The 15,910-nt window shown below is 44.0% G+C and overlaps 1 pseudogene; it reads left to right on the top strand.

Moving 5' to 3' along the window:
- Positions 1 to 11,185: 11,185 nt before the first annotated feature.
- On the top strand, positions 11,186 to 13,732 carry LOC133952007 (uncharacterized; annotated as a pseudogene).
- Positions 13,733 to 15,910: the final 2,178 nt, after the last annotated feature.

The following is a 15,910-nucleotide window of genomic DNA, read 5'->3' as shown; positions in this document are numbered from 1 at the left end:
TGTGCAAGCTGATTTGAGTGTGACTGAATATGAAGTGTGTAATTTTAAGAAGCAAACCTCTCAGGAAGGAAGAGGTGAAAAGAAGTGTGTGTGTGTGTGTGTGTGTGTGTGTGTGTGTGTGTGTGTGTGTGTGTGTGTGTAGTTGGGTGTGTATACTCATTTTCCTTACCTCTTGAGGACCTTTTCAAGTATAAAAAATGACCTTGTAGGACCAGTAGACAACATGGGGACCAAAGCCTGGTCCTAAAACCTAATTTCTGAAGTCCTGGTTGAAGCAGCTAGGTAAAATAAAGGGTTCAAAATCATTTTGAAGGTTCACAAACTTGTAGTTAAAGAATAGCATGTGTGTCGCTGAAAAGGTTTTCCTTGATGCTTGGAACTGCACTGTAGAACTCCTGTTTACTGTGCTGGAACTTTGAGATTTGCTTTACGGCATATGTCGCATGCAAACAACCAGAGCCGGAGCTTACAGCTAGCTATAAGAAACAACTAGCTCGCCATTTGCAGTGTGGACACCATGACAACGCCACTGAAGAAACCAAAGAGGGCATTGTTGATGGTAAGAAACCGAATAAGAGTGAATATCGGACTATATTTCACTCGTTGGCGAGAGCTTAAAGAGGCCATAGGAAGCAGGACAGATGCCGACCTTTGTGTTGGCAGCTTGTCAACATATTTCACATACGTAAAGCTGTGTGTAAGGGAGAGGCGAAGACCACAACTCTGATTTAAGACAGTGAGTTCCACATCCCGTCTGTAGGGGGAGCATGAGTATAGAGCAAATATGGCCTTTTATCACTTTAAGGTAAAGGGTAAGATGGTAATTCTGGTGAGGTTACGGTAAGGTATGAATTGGCCATGGTTAAGTTAAGGGATACAGCTTTAGAGAGGCTGTACATTGAATAAAAAGCTGTGGTGTGTCCTAACAAGGAGAGATGTGCAAAGCCCTTTTTTGAGATCTAGAAACTAAACAACACTCTTCTATGCATCTTTCCCACTAACTCTCTGCTGCACCTGGGTCAGCTGGCTTGAAACATGCTTTATCCAAAGCTTTATCAGTAGGTCACTTAGTAACCCAAAAGTTAAAAATCATCCAGATTACAGAATTGCATCCTTCCTAGTTTTGTACCAACCATCTTCTGGGACACCTGATAAAAGACTATACTTTGTTCACACACCATCAGGCATTTCTAGCCCTCTGGCTAAAGAGGTTGGTAACAGTAAGAATCAGCAAGCTCTGCCCTGAAGCTGTGTACACCCTGGTGCCCAATCCAAACTGAGGAGACCAGATGTTGCTGATAGAAAATGATTTTGGAAATAATCTGTCGAGGGAATTTCACCCAAAAATGTAACAATGCTGTAAGAACTGAATCAGCATCAAACACCAGACATAAACAAGTACTCAGTTTTTACTTGCAAGGGTAGTCCGCACCTCTGAGTAGGTCGCAGCCAACTTCAACAGAACTTCCCAAACACAGTGTTTTTATTTGCACAGCTCAAAATTACACACCTCATTTGGGTGGGGTTTTAATTTCTTGATAACTCCTTCTCTTCGGGGTGTCGCTTTATCTGGTAATACCCCATTTTACACATAAGATAGGAAAAATAACCTTTATGGTTTCATAACCATAACAGACAGTTCCTTCAAAATCAACTTTAGGCAAGATAAAGCATTGGTTAGTCAGGCTAACTCTTGTGTAAGAAGGTCGCCTACAGCTTAGAAGCTTACTTCAGCATTTTTCAGACAGCACTGAATAACAACTCCTACACCAGTTCATATTCAGTTCATGATAACTTATATACAATTATTCCAACATAATCTGACCTATTTTACCACACGAGCTTTGCCTCCAAAAAATAAAACAAAAAGCCGTGCCTTTGGTACGGTGGTGTAGTTAAATGACAGATTATTTTAGAGGTCATAATTTGTCCGGATTTGTGTGATAAAGGTTCAAACTTTCCCCCAAAACATCTCAGCTGTTGTCCCTTCTCCGCCCTTAGCATAGGGTTGCAAAATTCCGGGAATATTCAAATTTCCTTCTACATTGGCTGTGGTGAAATGTGTCCACACCTGAGATAGTGCAGGTGGAGGTGTTCTGTAGAATAAGATGATAAAAAAGCTTGTAAAAAAACACTAATGCAATGCCAGAGATACAAATAGTTGGCCAAACAATTGGAATTGTCTTTAAAAATATTTACAATTGATGGATAAATGAATAGAAGTAACGCTAAATGGACAGATGAACAATCCTCAATCAGCAAGTTAATATATTTTCCAAAGTTATATCATCGAAACTTACCTGACTATTCCTGCACACTACAGCAGGCCTCAATAGCCCTGCTGTAGAGTGCAGGATGCTGGGAATTATCTGCACAAGTGATGGAGAAATGCACAGTGGAGGGTTGGTGCAGCATGTGCTGCATTCCATAAGTCTTTAAAATAGAGTTTTGAATGATGTATTTATTGCGCAGCGTTTAATTTGCGAATTTTTTTTTTTTCAAAATTCCCAAAATTCTCGAGCTCAATATTCCCATGGAAAGCTTACAGAAAGTTCCCGGAAATTTACCGGAAATTGTCCGCCCCTTTGAAACCCTACCTGAGCATGAAACACGGTGATAGGCTTTGTTGTCTGCAATGGAGTTGGTACTTCAAGTGACCCGTAGCAATAAGAAAGAAATTACGTTCACGCTGTTGTAATAATAAACCACTGAATGCCGTCAGCCTCCTAGTCATTTTCATACCTTGAGGCGATGCATTGGCATGACATCACAGATCTCGTCACTCCTGCCTGTCTATTCTGCATTGTTTCCCTCTCCGTGATCGCAAATATTGGAAAGAATTCAATATTCTGCCTCAAGCAGGGATGAAGATTATCAAACCCTAGAAAATAATGATTTGTGTCAAGCTGAAAGTTTTTTTTTATCATGCAGGACGCATTCACAAGTCGTAGCTTGATTGCCTCAGACTTTCTGAGATGTGTTTGAGTGGGAATTGAATATGAAGTACACTAACTGTGACGTAAAGGTTTTTAGTCTGTGAGGACCACTTGCACAGTGTGTGCAGAGTAGCCTACATCAACAAAAAAGTCTAGATCATTTGTTATTTATAGACACTAATAAAACTAAGGGTTATAAAAAAAAAACACTGTCCCAGCATAATAATGCCCTGTCAACAGAATTTAGATAATTAATGGACAGGGGGAAATGGATGAGGATAAAGGTGAATATGTATTTGAGAAGGATTTGGTTGTTGAGTGTGAACTTGTGTGTGGATGAAAGTAGAGCTTTGTGGTTTGTAAATTGGGAGCAAAGTTTGTTTGAGTCTGTTACACTAAATACGAGTCAATGCCAGCTATTTATTTGAAATGGGTGATGGATATCAATTTCTTATGGTATATACAAAAGTTAACACAACAGAACTGGTGGGATGTACATCACTTACTATCCAGGTCTTGGGTGTTCATTCAAAAAGGTACAGTCAGTAGTACGTACGAGCTTATCCAACATTCAGTCTGGATGCAGCTACAATAAACATGACTTCTTTTGAATGCTGCCCATTTATTGTTTATCAAATGTTATACATTCTCCAAGGAAGCAGTTCATTGTCTTAAAATAGCATCTGACTCTGCGTCCCCATTGGGGGCTGTGTGCTCTCACAATCATCTAAGAATATTACCTTTTAAATCTGTGTTACTGTTTGAAAGCCTTAGAGATATCTGTTAACAACTCAGAAGGTTAGGGTTGAGGCACATAAATATATGTTGCGGGTGAGACTTGGAATAGCTGCGTGGGTAAGACGCAGTAGAATGTGTGAGTGATGTCACTTTGCGTGGATGTGTTGTGTTGTGAGCTTGCTGACACAGGGGTTACAGTAATGATTCAAATACATACACGCAGTGTTTTAAAACAAACAGCACTTACAGATATAAAAACAAGTGTTTAATGTGTTTCCGTGTGAGATTGAACCAGCCAGTGTGTGTTTATGTCTATAAATGGTTCAGAGTGCACTGCTGATCATCAGTTTCCAGGAAATAGATGGTTTCAAAACATTTTATCTACAGAGGATAAACACTTGGTTTAAAACAATGTTTTCCATTTGTATCCCCTATGAAACTGTGCATTTCCCTTACCTAAGATTTGCATTTGATATTGATCGATAAACGTTCATATTGGTCTCGTCTGAAGAAATGAAGAAAACAGTCAAGAACCTGATGACGTTTGTTCACACTTAAAACATTATATAGTCATGTAGTAGTACAAAGACGTGCAACTTTGCGTGGCTCGCATAAGCTCACAAAGAATTACCTCCAAGTTTGGGCTTTGTTAAGCATTGAATATTATCCCTAAACTTTAAACCAGTGGCAGCCATCGCCAGCTTTCACGTCATAGAGCTCTGATGTGAACTAACTTAGACAAGTTATTTCAAGGTTTAGTGGAGAGTTTCTATCTCAGCTGGAGGACACAGGCAAAACCCATTTTGATTCTGATTATACAATTGGACTGAACCAGTGTGTAGTGGACATTCAGGAGTAACTTTGACAGAAAACATACAATAAGAGAGAGAGTGTGTATGTCTGTGTGTGTGTGTGTGTGTGTGTGTGTGTGTGTGTGTGTGTGTGTGAGAAGTGTTAGACTGATGCATTGGTTGCAACCAAACAGCATCAGGTGGAAGCAGCAATAAGCAGCATGGTCGACTTGGCCATTTGTATTAGCCTCTGACCTTATTAGATTAAACAGGTTTAAATATGCTCGTCACTGTGCACGGCCATCAGTTCTCAGTGAACGGCAGGGACAACATTCAGACGTCCTTGAAATGTGCATGTCGGTAGGTTGTCCACAGGGGCTTGGTGCAAAACAAAAGCACTGTCTGCCTTATTAGAATAATCAGGCTAAAAGAGTCCACAGCTGAGCATGATGTTCCTTTAAGCTAAATGCTGATTTCAGAATGCTAGCATTATGACAATGGTAAGACCAATTAATGATGAACTGTATACCATGCCTTTATATTGGCTTAGCATGTAAGAGTGCTTGCATGCTAATTATCATTATACACAAAGCATAGCTTAGGTTCCTGCCATTAGATCTGTAGCATTAGAAAATTAAAAAATGTGGGCAAATTGAAGTTATGAGCTGATAATGACACTCGATGAAAAGTTACAATAGTTTTTCAAGAGTTTTGTGCAAATGTTGTTGCATTCCATCCAATAGCTTTTGAGGTGTTTCATAAAACAAATACAAACATTAAAGCCATGGTGGTTACAGGAACAAGTTGCGCAACAGAATCATTAAGAGTCATCATTTCTTATTGAGGTGGTAAATGAGATCACTGAAGCTGCAACATCTACTTACACATACATGAGACAAGGCCCATGTGGGCTGACACACATTGTACAAATGAAATGAAAAGTGGAACTCACGAGGGACTATTGGGAAACAGTGATCTGGAAGATACAGTTACAAGACGCTGAGGGAGGAATCGTGGTTCCACCGACCGTTTCACTTGCATTTATTATTCGAAGAGCAGACTAGACTATTCAAATCTCACAGGCTATAATTCAACCCAACTGTTGTTGCTCAGGGACTCTTGCTAGATTTATACCTTGGATTCAGTGGAGCCATATGGACCGAATGACTCTGGGCTGCTGCCGTGTCACTATAGACTGAAGGGATTAGAGACGCCTCCCTTCATGGGGAGGAAAAGGTCGAGACCCACTGCAATAATAACCTGATTGATGATACGTGCCGTTAGATACTAGGACGCCATTATGCTGATTATCGTTTATCCATACGATAACCTGGTTAACAGAAACATAAAGGATGGCTAATTTGTCCTTGTACAGGAAATGCAAGAATATATTACCTGAACTTTGCTCTTATGAGTATTCGTATATGATAATTATATTAATGAATATTGCTTAACTATGACTGACTGACAGTTACTGTTATAGTGATGCCTTTACTACTGAAGTGGTTGCCCTACATACACTCAACCATGATATGATGATTGAATTGTTCTGTAAACATAGACATAGATCAGAACATTTTCTTGAGTCTGGAGTCATTTCATATATTTTGATATTGTCATTTGCAGCTTCATTAACTGTATCCTGGTAATTCTGTGACGATTCAGGAATAATAAAGGCACAAGAACAACAGCCTTTGCTAGAAACTTGAAGATGATGCAACTGGCCAGATTTGTAATGTTAGACCTGATAAATGCTTGCACACATGTAATTTATGTTTCCCAGACACAGGGTGATGCTTTACATTGTCTTCCTAGGAACACATATGTGTATCCAGAGTATTTGATGAAAGCCGTTCTCACAAGCCTTCTGAGGGACTCTGCATCATAGGAATATGGCTTTTTGTGGAAAAGAGAAGGTGCCTCCTGTTCCAGTCCTTCAAGGAAGACATGGACAGGGTATTGTTGTTGACACATGCTGAGGCTGTTGACTGGCATTCCCAAATGATGGGTTAGCCCCCCCCCCCCAGATAATGTCCCGAGTCTGTGTTTGACTGACAGTCTTGAGAACATGGGAAAATATCCAAGCGCTATTCATGGTCTGTCATCAGATAACACTCCAGGCCCTACATTTAGCCTCATAAGACTTTGTGTTTGTGACTTTGAGAAGAAGAAGTTGTATCTCTTGTTGTTCTAATGTAGATGCTGGGTGCAGAAATTTCACAAATGATCTCAAACAAGACGTACTGATTACAAGATTACCCTTTTTGTTCAGCTCTACAATAGGAGCCAATTATCGCAATAGCTGACAAAAACAAATGAAAAGACACTTACATTTCTGCAGCTTGACAAGGGCTGGAGTTCAATCAACCTTCCCTCCAACTCTGGAATTCTAGCCCCCATTTCTCCACTTCCCTTTTGAGAAACCTCTATTGCCTCTACGGTCTGACTGGATGCTGTTCCCCTACCATTTCAGACTTGTCGCCAAGGTGCTCCAACATTTAGCACATCTTGTTTTTAAGCTCATGATGTCACTAGGTTCCACTTCGGATGCTAGTCTTTGGCGCTCTTGATACAGATGACCTGTCAAGACCGTAGACTTTATATAAAGCACTAGGAGAAGAATGCTCACTAAAAGAGAAACCAAAGAATCTCAATTGCCTCCTGGTGGCTGGCTGCTGTATGGGTCATAAATCCTGCGATGGTTGCTTACATTTTAGGTATTACTTACCGACGTCCCAAAGGAGGGATGTCCAGGTACAGATTTTTCTGGCAGGCTTGTCTTTGATTAGTTATTTGATGCTATAATGTTGATGACATAACTGACAGACTTATCATTGGTTGAGCACATTGGCAAGACCTCGTAATCGCCTCTTCATCACTTGATCACTACTGTGCAGACTCCGATTCAGAGTTTGAAAGATTGCAGTGTTCCTATCTGAAGAGTTCTGGTTTAATTTCGGGATAGTGAAGGGAAGTGGAGCCCATCTTTATCTACCATGTTTAAGACATATGTGCAAGTGTGTGCGGAATCAACAGCTTTTATCTCAGATGTAAGAAATGTGTTTTTCGGAAAAGGCAAATTTCCCCAAAACTATTGTAGTTTCTTCACCCCCCCCCCCCCCCCCCTAGCTACAAAAAAAAGCTTTTCAACTAACCATCACACCAGTCTATTCAGCCCTTGCAATGTCCAGTGCCCTTTAGCTGTCATGTGTATTCCTTCATCCACTAACATATTCACATGCTGCTACAAAGTGTGGGACGAATAGCAAGAGACACTGTCCTTGAGATGACACAGCAAGTCGTCAGTTAAACAACAACACGTCGATGGAGAGAAACGACACAGAAGCACTATTATTCCCTTGGGTGACTCAAATGCTCAGTTTGAATAGAACCACGGCCACACTCTGACCCACTGCTGTCATAGCAAACCTTTGTTTCAGGAGATTGCTGAAGATATACAGCAACATAACATGTTATCAAATTATGGCTTATAATTTCCCTTTGTGTGCGTCTGCCACTCACAAATGCAAATGATTGCAGGTTGAGTGCTCGGAGAATGATTTGCATTTTAAAGAATGCAGATCTTCAAATCTCCATTTGTTGTGGAGGGTCAAGTAGTTTACTGGGCTGCGCTAGTGTTAAAGAAGGGTGATCATACAAATGGTTTCAAAGTTGTTGAAGTACAATTCTCCTGATGCCACAAGGGAAAAGAACGTCAGTAAGTCTCATCTCTGTCTGCTATTTACAGTCACAGAAATAACAATGAGGACAAGGGAGTTATAGACGAAGGGATGGGAAAAAAAGAAAGTATAGAGGGATTTAGAACAGAGGCCAAGAGGGAAGTGTGTGTTAAAGCAGTCGTCAGGACACAACATGTATATTCCAATGCATATGCATCCACACACACACCCTAGATCTGTGGCAGAACCACAACCCCCCAATGTCTCTCACCAAGACATTGTCATCATGACCTATGCAAACTATTATGGTAGATTTGTACGCAGGCAGTCGGAAGCACGATTAATGAAACGCCTCGGTCAGACTGACCTTTGTAGCAGCCCATCCCTCAAATCTGTGATCCGACCTACCTCACATTTACAACTGTGAGGAGCAGCCCCCCCCCACACACACAACACACAGCTCAGTCATGGACGTGCTATAGGACACACACATGCCGCACAGTCAAAGTTGTGAGGCTCACGGCATCGCAATAAATATTGGCAAGTGTGTAGGGGATGGGAGAGGCCCCTTTGGAGGATTGGAGCATTTCAGTCAGCAAGCTCTATCAAGCACAGCCTTGTGTCACTGCAGTCATAAGCAATCGCCTCCATGAGGACAATGACACATGCACACAAGCGTTCACATACACATGCACAGAAACTGTCCTCACTTCTGAGAGGTGGCTACGAGACAGGGACAGAAAGATGAGAAATAAGAAGAATCAAAGAACAGATGGGATCAGGAAGCGGTGGAGGTGGTGGAGAGCCATGGAACAGACTCCTTTACCTGAGGCCTTTTTTTTTCCACTAACGCACTTTATGGCAATTCAGACTCAATTTCACTTTGGCCTCAAAAGTAATTTTACCCACGATAATGCGTATCTTGGAGCAAATTACTTTAGAAGGCGCCTGCATGGGAATGAAAATTGCAGTAAAGGGAGGAAAGGATGAGGAAAATAGGAGAGAAATAGAGGGAACATAGATAAAAAGGCTAGGTAGCTTCTGTGGATGCTGTCAAGGAAGAGACTATACTCACAGGCCAATAATCAAAAACCCTGTGTTTGCTCTTCTCAATCTCTCGCCTGTTCCTCCCAGTAGATTTTTATTATAACACATTTTCTGGAGTTGTGCAAATCCTTTTTTTTTTGTTCTTGCTTGTGCCTTCTGTCCTTCGTTCCCAGGTCATCCCTTGGGCACACACCTCTAACTTCTCTTGTCACCTAGGAAGTAAGAGCACAGGGTTTGTCATCAAGCATCGTTTCTGGTAGCCCTCTATGGAGAAAGAGGTGGGAGAATATATTGCTGACTGTCCAGTGTGTGCACGCAACAAGACTTCACGCCTAAGCCCCTTTGGTCTCCTGCGTTCCCTCCTAGTGCCGCACTGTCCATGGTCTGACCTGTCACAGGTCTACCCCCCTCTGAAATGTCTCTAGTGTGCCGTACCTTTTCTGATTCCTGTTCAACCATTTTTGGAAACTTCTGCCTGTTTTGACTGTTTCTTGTAGTAAACGACCTTGCCTCTGAACATACTGTACCTTTCTCTTAGTCTTCCATATGGGTCCTGTCCTGCAGAGCCACTCAGAATGAAAATAAAAAGACAGGCTGTGGGAGCTGTCCATTCAGCACCACAACCAGATCTGCAATGAAAGAGCAGCATTTTATTTCTCCCCATTTTGTCGTTCCTCCATTGCCTTTCTAGTCTTTGATAGTTCTCCATTGAATCAACACATTTAATCCATGAATTTGTTTTTTGTTTATTTTGTCAAACTAGTGACACAAAGTCAACAGCATTGGTGTTAATATCTTATTGCGTTCTCTGTCGTTGGGAAAGTGTATTTGTTCTGAAGTTGGTTTCTCGATTTCACCATCCAAAACCTAAAGCAAAATAGAAGGGGAAACAGTCTTAGATTCACCATTTCAGTTGTGGTACTGGTCATTTGCATCACATTGGTTATGATGAAATGCAGCACATTTATATATATGGAGATATCTAAAAAAAAAAAAAAAAAATTAGTTATCTATCAAAAAATACATTTCGGAAAGTGTACGAATATATGATTACATGAGCACTTTTGTGAAGATTTTTATTTATTTTGTGTACTCATGTTACTTCTTTAATCTTTTTATGAGGATACAGTAAGATACAAAACACCTGTAGTAACTTGCATCTCACTTACTCCTGAAAAATGCTTGATCAAGGATCACATCTCACTTCCCTGTTGAGATGGACCAAATTCACAGTTAAAAAATAAAAAGTCATACTCAATCTCCAGCATGACCGCAGTTTGTTAAGTGCAATGACCGGAGTCGAATTAAATATAGAGAAAGTTATCCCGACTTGTAATGCACAGATACCTGGACGGAAATGCACAAGACGGGCAACTCCATTACCCAAAATGAAAGTCTAATTAAATCAGATAATGAGATATTCTGGGGAAAACAGGATGAGATGCCTGGTTGAACTAAAGCTGTGGGGATGCGGGGGAGGGGGGGGGGGGGCATTAAAGACTAATGAAACACCTCATTATGTGTTGATCTTAATAGTATTGATCGAAAAACATGGTTACATGGGTGACTTTCGTAAGATCACAAATATGTCTAAAAGATGTAAAAGGTTTTAAAAGATTACTTATATTATAATAGCATAAAATGGCATATATATTCCAAAGAACAACCAACAAGACATTTTTTGCATTGGACGCTGTAACAGTCATATTGTGGCGTGCACTCATGGGTGTGTCCTCTCACCCAGTGGGTTGATGGGTAATATTAGAGGCTGTAGCTATATATACTTCCCCTATGGGGAACATGTGCCAGTTTTTCCTTGCTACTGAATAAACGACAGTAAACAGTACCTGCGTCTCTGCCTTTCCTTGTCTTGCCACATTGGTGACCCCGTTTTTTGGACATGTTCGAGGTAGAGGAGGACAGTGTCCCTTCCTCATCGGGGGAAGACGTATTTTCTTCCCCGGCGCCCGTGGACCGTGTCTCCACAACGACCATGGCGCCGCAGCTTCCGCGACCGACCAGCTCCGCAGAGCACGTTAAACTGCCGGAGTTTTGGCAGAACGACCCCGCGCCGTGGTTTCTGCACGTCGAGGCTCTTTTCCATCTGCGAGGAGTGACGGCAGACGACTCCAGGTATTTTTTGGTGGTCGCGGCTTTGGACCAGCAATCCAACTGGCGCGTGATGCAGCTCCTGCGAGCCCTGCCGCTGCGCGGAAAGTACGCCGCCCTCAAGCAGCTTCTCCTCCGGCGCTACAGCTTGTCAGCCGTGGAGAGAGCGGACAAGCTACTGTCGCTTCCCGGTTTGGGCGATGGTTCGGCAGTGGACCTGATGGACGAGATGCTGTCGTTGCTGGGCTCCGAGGATGATGGTTTCCTGTTCCCGCACATCTTTCTGCGCCAGCCCTCGCCAACTCTTCTTGTTTGGCGGCCGGCGACTTCCGTGGATTGGCTGAGCAGGCGGACCGGATCCTGCTGACTTCGAGGAACGTCTCCGTGCAGAGTGTCGCCGTGGAGTCCTTGCAGCCGACGTTGGAGGACGAGGTTCCGGCATTGACGGCTGCAGTTTCCACCCGCAGACAGCGCGGCCAGCTGTGTTTCTTCCATCAGCGCTTCGGCAGCAAGGCGCGCCGCTACATTCCTCCGTGCGCGTTCGAGGCACCAGGAAACGGAAGAGCCGGCGCTCGGTAGCAGCCGTGGGCGCTGGCGAACAAGAGGAGCTGCTGTTCGTTCATGACTCCATATCAGGTAATCAGTTCCTGGTGGACTCCGGCTCGCAGAAGAGCCTTCTGCCTCCTGCAGCTACGGACCTCTCGGCCTGTGGCAGTGGTCCGCGTCTGACAGCGGCTAACGGTGCGGCTATAGAGACGTTTGGTCCCAAGTCTGTGACTGTGTGTTTCAATGGACGCAAATTTCTGTGTGACTTTGTTGTAGCCTCCATTACAGTTCCTATTATCGGAGCAGATTTTCTGTGCACTAATGGGTTGTTAGTGGATGTAGCTAATCGCAGGCTCATTGATGCTGTGTCTTTTGCATCTTTTCCGTGTCAGACAGGGGGACCCGGGCCGTTAACACACGCTAATTTCGCGGCATCAAAGGATGTCTTCCAGCGCTTACTGGCGGAATTTCCTTCGCTGACAACGCCCGCATTTTCTGCCGCAGTTACTAAACACGGCGTGGAACATTTCATTCCCACTGCGAGTACGCCCGTTTTCGCACGTTCGCGTCGCCTCGACACCGTGAAGTTAGCCACCGCGAAGGAGGAGTTTGCTACCATGGAGCGTTTGGGTCCTTAGGCGGTCCAACAGCCCGTGGGCTTCGCCGCTCCACATGGTGCCCAAGGCGGACGGGTCTTGGCGGCCGTGCGGTGACTTCCGCCGTTTAAATAACATTACGGCCCATGACCGTTATCCCATTCCGCATGTTCAGGATTTTTCGACTCGTCTGGCGGGCATGACAATTTTTTCTAAGATCGATTTGGTGCGAGGTTATCATCTGGTGCCTGTGCGGGCAGAGGACGTGCCCAAGACTGCGGTCATTACACCATTTGGGCTTTTCGAGTTCCTGCGAATGCTGTTCGGCCTTAAAGGCGCAGCGCAGACGTTTCAGCGCTTGATGGACTCGGTGTTACGTGACCTCGAGTTTGTTTTCGTCTATTTGGACGACATCTTGGTGGCCAGCCCGTCGGTTGATGAGCATTTGTCGCACCTTAGGCAGGTTTTCCAGCGCCTTGATGGACATGGTCTCATTGTCAACACAGCCAAGTGCCAGTTTGGGCTGTCTGTCATAGACTTTTTGGGCCATCGCATTTCGTCGCAGGGTGCGGTTCCTTTGCCCTCGAAGGTGCATGCAGTTGCGGATTTTCCCCGTCCGGTCTCGGTCAGGTCGCTACAGGAGTTTTTGGGCATGGTAAACTTTTACAATCGTTTCTTGCCTCGTGCGGCCAAACTCCTGCAACCATTGTATGGTGCTTTGAAGCTTAAGAAAGCCGTTGGGTCTTTGATATGGTGCACTCTCTTTCTCATCCGGGTGTCCGGGCGTCGGTGAATTTGGTGTCTTCGAAGTTTGTGTGGCCTGGCCTTCGCAAAGAGGTAAAGGAGTGGGCGGCCACATGTGTGGCGTGTCAGCGCGCAAAAGTTCACCAGCACACTAGGGCGCCCCTCGAGCCATTTTTGATTCCGGCCAAGCGTTTTGATCATGTGCATATCGACCTTGTGGGGCCTCTAGGTGGCCAGAGGCGGTTCCTCTGTCTTCCACAACATCTGCGGACGTGGCACGCGCTTTTCTTTCAGCTTTGGTCTCACGTTTTGGTGCACCGTCTGATATCACCTCTGACAGAGGCCCGCAGTTCATTTCGGATCTCTGGTCGGCGCTAGCAAAGTCTTTGGGCACACAGGTTCACCGTACAACTGCCTACCACCCCCAGGCTAACGGTTTGTGTGAACGTTTTCACCGGTCGCTTAAGGCGTCATTGCGGGCTGCGCTCTCAGATGCAAACTGGTTGGATCGGTTGCCGTGGGCTCGGGTTGCGCTCGGCTCCTAAGGCTGACCTGCATGCCTCGCCTGCAGAGTTGGTCAGCCGCTACGCGTCCCAGGGGAGTTTCTACCTCAAAGCTCGGCCCCCTTTCCGGTTCCTGTTGCGCGTCCTGCGTCACAGGCCGCTTGTGCACCGGTGCCCGTGCATCATTTTTCTCCTCTGTCTTTCGAGCCAACGGATCTCGCGACCACTCGGTTTGTTTTCGTGCGTCACGATGCTCACCGGTTTCCCCTCCAGCCCCCGTATGACGGCCCGTTTAGAGTGCTAGAGGCGGGTTCTAAAAGTTTCATTCTAGACATGGGCGGGCGCAGGGAGTGCGTTTCGTTAGACAGGCTTAAGCCAGCTCATCTGTTGGCCGGCGAGGAGGTGCTACCGGCCCGGGTTCCCCGTCGTGGTCGCCCCCCTTCTAAGACCCCTGTGTTGTTTTCTCCAGTTGTGCCTCCTGATCCTGTGCCTGTTGTAAATGATGTCCCTTCTGCCTGTTCCACCCCTGCGTTTGCGGACGGGGGTCGGCGTAGCCATTATGGTCGCCTCGTTAAACCCCCTGAGAGGTACTGACTTTTGTCCCATTTTTTTTCCCTCTGGGTGTTCGGGGGGGGGCTGCACTCATGGGTGTGTCCTCTCACCCAGTGGGTTGATGGGTAATGTTAGAAGCTGTAGCTATATATACTTCCCGTATGGGGAACATGTGCCAGTTCTTCCTTGCTACTGAATAAACGACAGTAAACAGTACCTGCATCTGTGCCTTTCCTTGTCTTGCCACAATATAAATATACAATATAACATATAACCATGTGACAGACTTTGCACATTGGAGGTGCACAGAAATAATGGATCCCCCTTCATACATTGCAGTGCTCTGTGCACGGTCACACTTATGAGAGCGTTACTCAAACAGAGAAATCTAACTGTATGATTTCCCTGTAAAGCCAGTATGTCCTTGAACCCTCTAATGTGTTGCCGTCTACAGCCCCCCCCCCCCCCCCGAGGGAAACATATGGTTCTTTTGAAAAACATGACAGATGCTGATTATCATGTGACACAGGAACCTCTTTCTCACCCTGTCTCACTTTGTCCTTGTACCTGTGTTTGTGTGTTTGTGCGCTGTGCACAGAGGTGTAGCATGTGATACTCCACAGACACTTGTGCATAAATAGTAATTTATAGTAAAAAAATATATATATTTAACATATTTTCAGAGGCATTTTCTTACAAACACCAACAATTTTAGTTTTTGTAAGAAAATGAAAAATGTAATTGTATTCTGAACGGTTTGTTGGATAGATATTAGATTTGTTCATTGATCCTTCATACCGTTTTTTCCCCTCAAACATGGCAGATATCTAAATAATTGTTTTTTTTCTAGAAATGTATGCATAATAGTACACAATAATGACCGCAGCAAAATATTAATGCAAGTAATCAACTGGGGAGTAATTGTTATTACTAAAATAATATTTATTGTAAGTAGTAGTAGTAGTAGTAGTAATAGTTGTTGTTTTTGTTTTAGTAGTAGTAGTAGTAGTATTAGTGCATTGGTTTAGTTATTTGACCTTACTCACCTTTAGTTGTTCCTTCATTACTTGTCCACTGAGACAACAGGTCTGTGATGGGTGGATTTGAACGTGTGTATGTTTGCAATGAATTTTTTAATTATAGACAAATGTTATGAGGTTGATGTTCCTTCGCACACACAAGCACATGGATACACAGACACACACCCTAAGATGCACAAACAGTCAGAGTCACACTGCCGCCCAACACTTATAATAAATCCACTTGCGGTGGAACCACAAATGGAAATTTTTAGAGGCGATCAGCATTTTGCTGCCTGGCTGAAATAAATGAGGAAGTCCATAAATAGCCATGCAGTTCCATCTGAAAGGGTAATTGTTAAGTAATGGTATGCGTTGCGAGCACCACTTTGCTTCTTACCAGAAGAAAGGGGCTGAAGATGGGTTGTGTGTGTGTGTGTGCGGGGGGTAATGTGTTACAGAGCACAGAAAGAGCAGCACTTTTAATGGTAACTACAGGGAAATAGAGGACAGGCAGACAGATGCAGTAGATTCACGGCTGCATTAATAAATACTTATGAAGAGGACTGAGGGACAGAGAGCATAAAAGCCTTCAACTATTGACTTGCTCTGTACCATCATAGTAATAAAAGGACAGATGGGTTTTGGT

This window comes from Platichthys flesus, chromosome 4 (assembly GCF_949316205.1).
Source record: "Platichthys flesus chromosome 4, fPlaFle2.1, whole genome shotgun sequence".
Taxonomy (NCBI): Eukaryota; Metazoa; Chordata; class Actinopteri; order Pleuronectiformes; family Pleuronectidae; genus Platichthys; species Platichthys flesus.
Note: the sequence above shows the minus strand (reverse complement) of the source record. Positions and strands in the feature narration are given on the sequence as shown.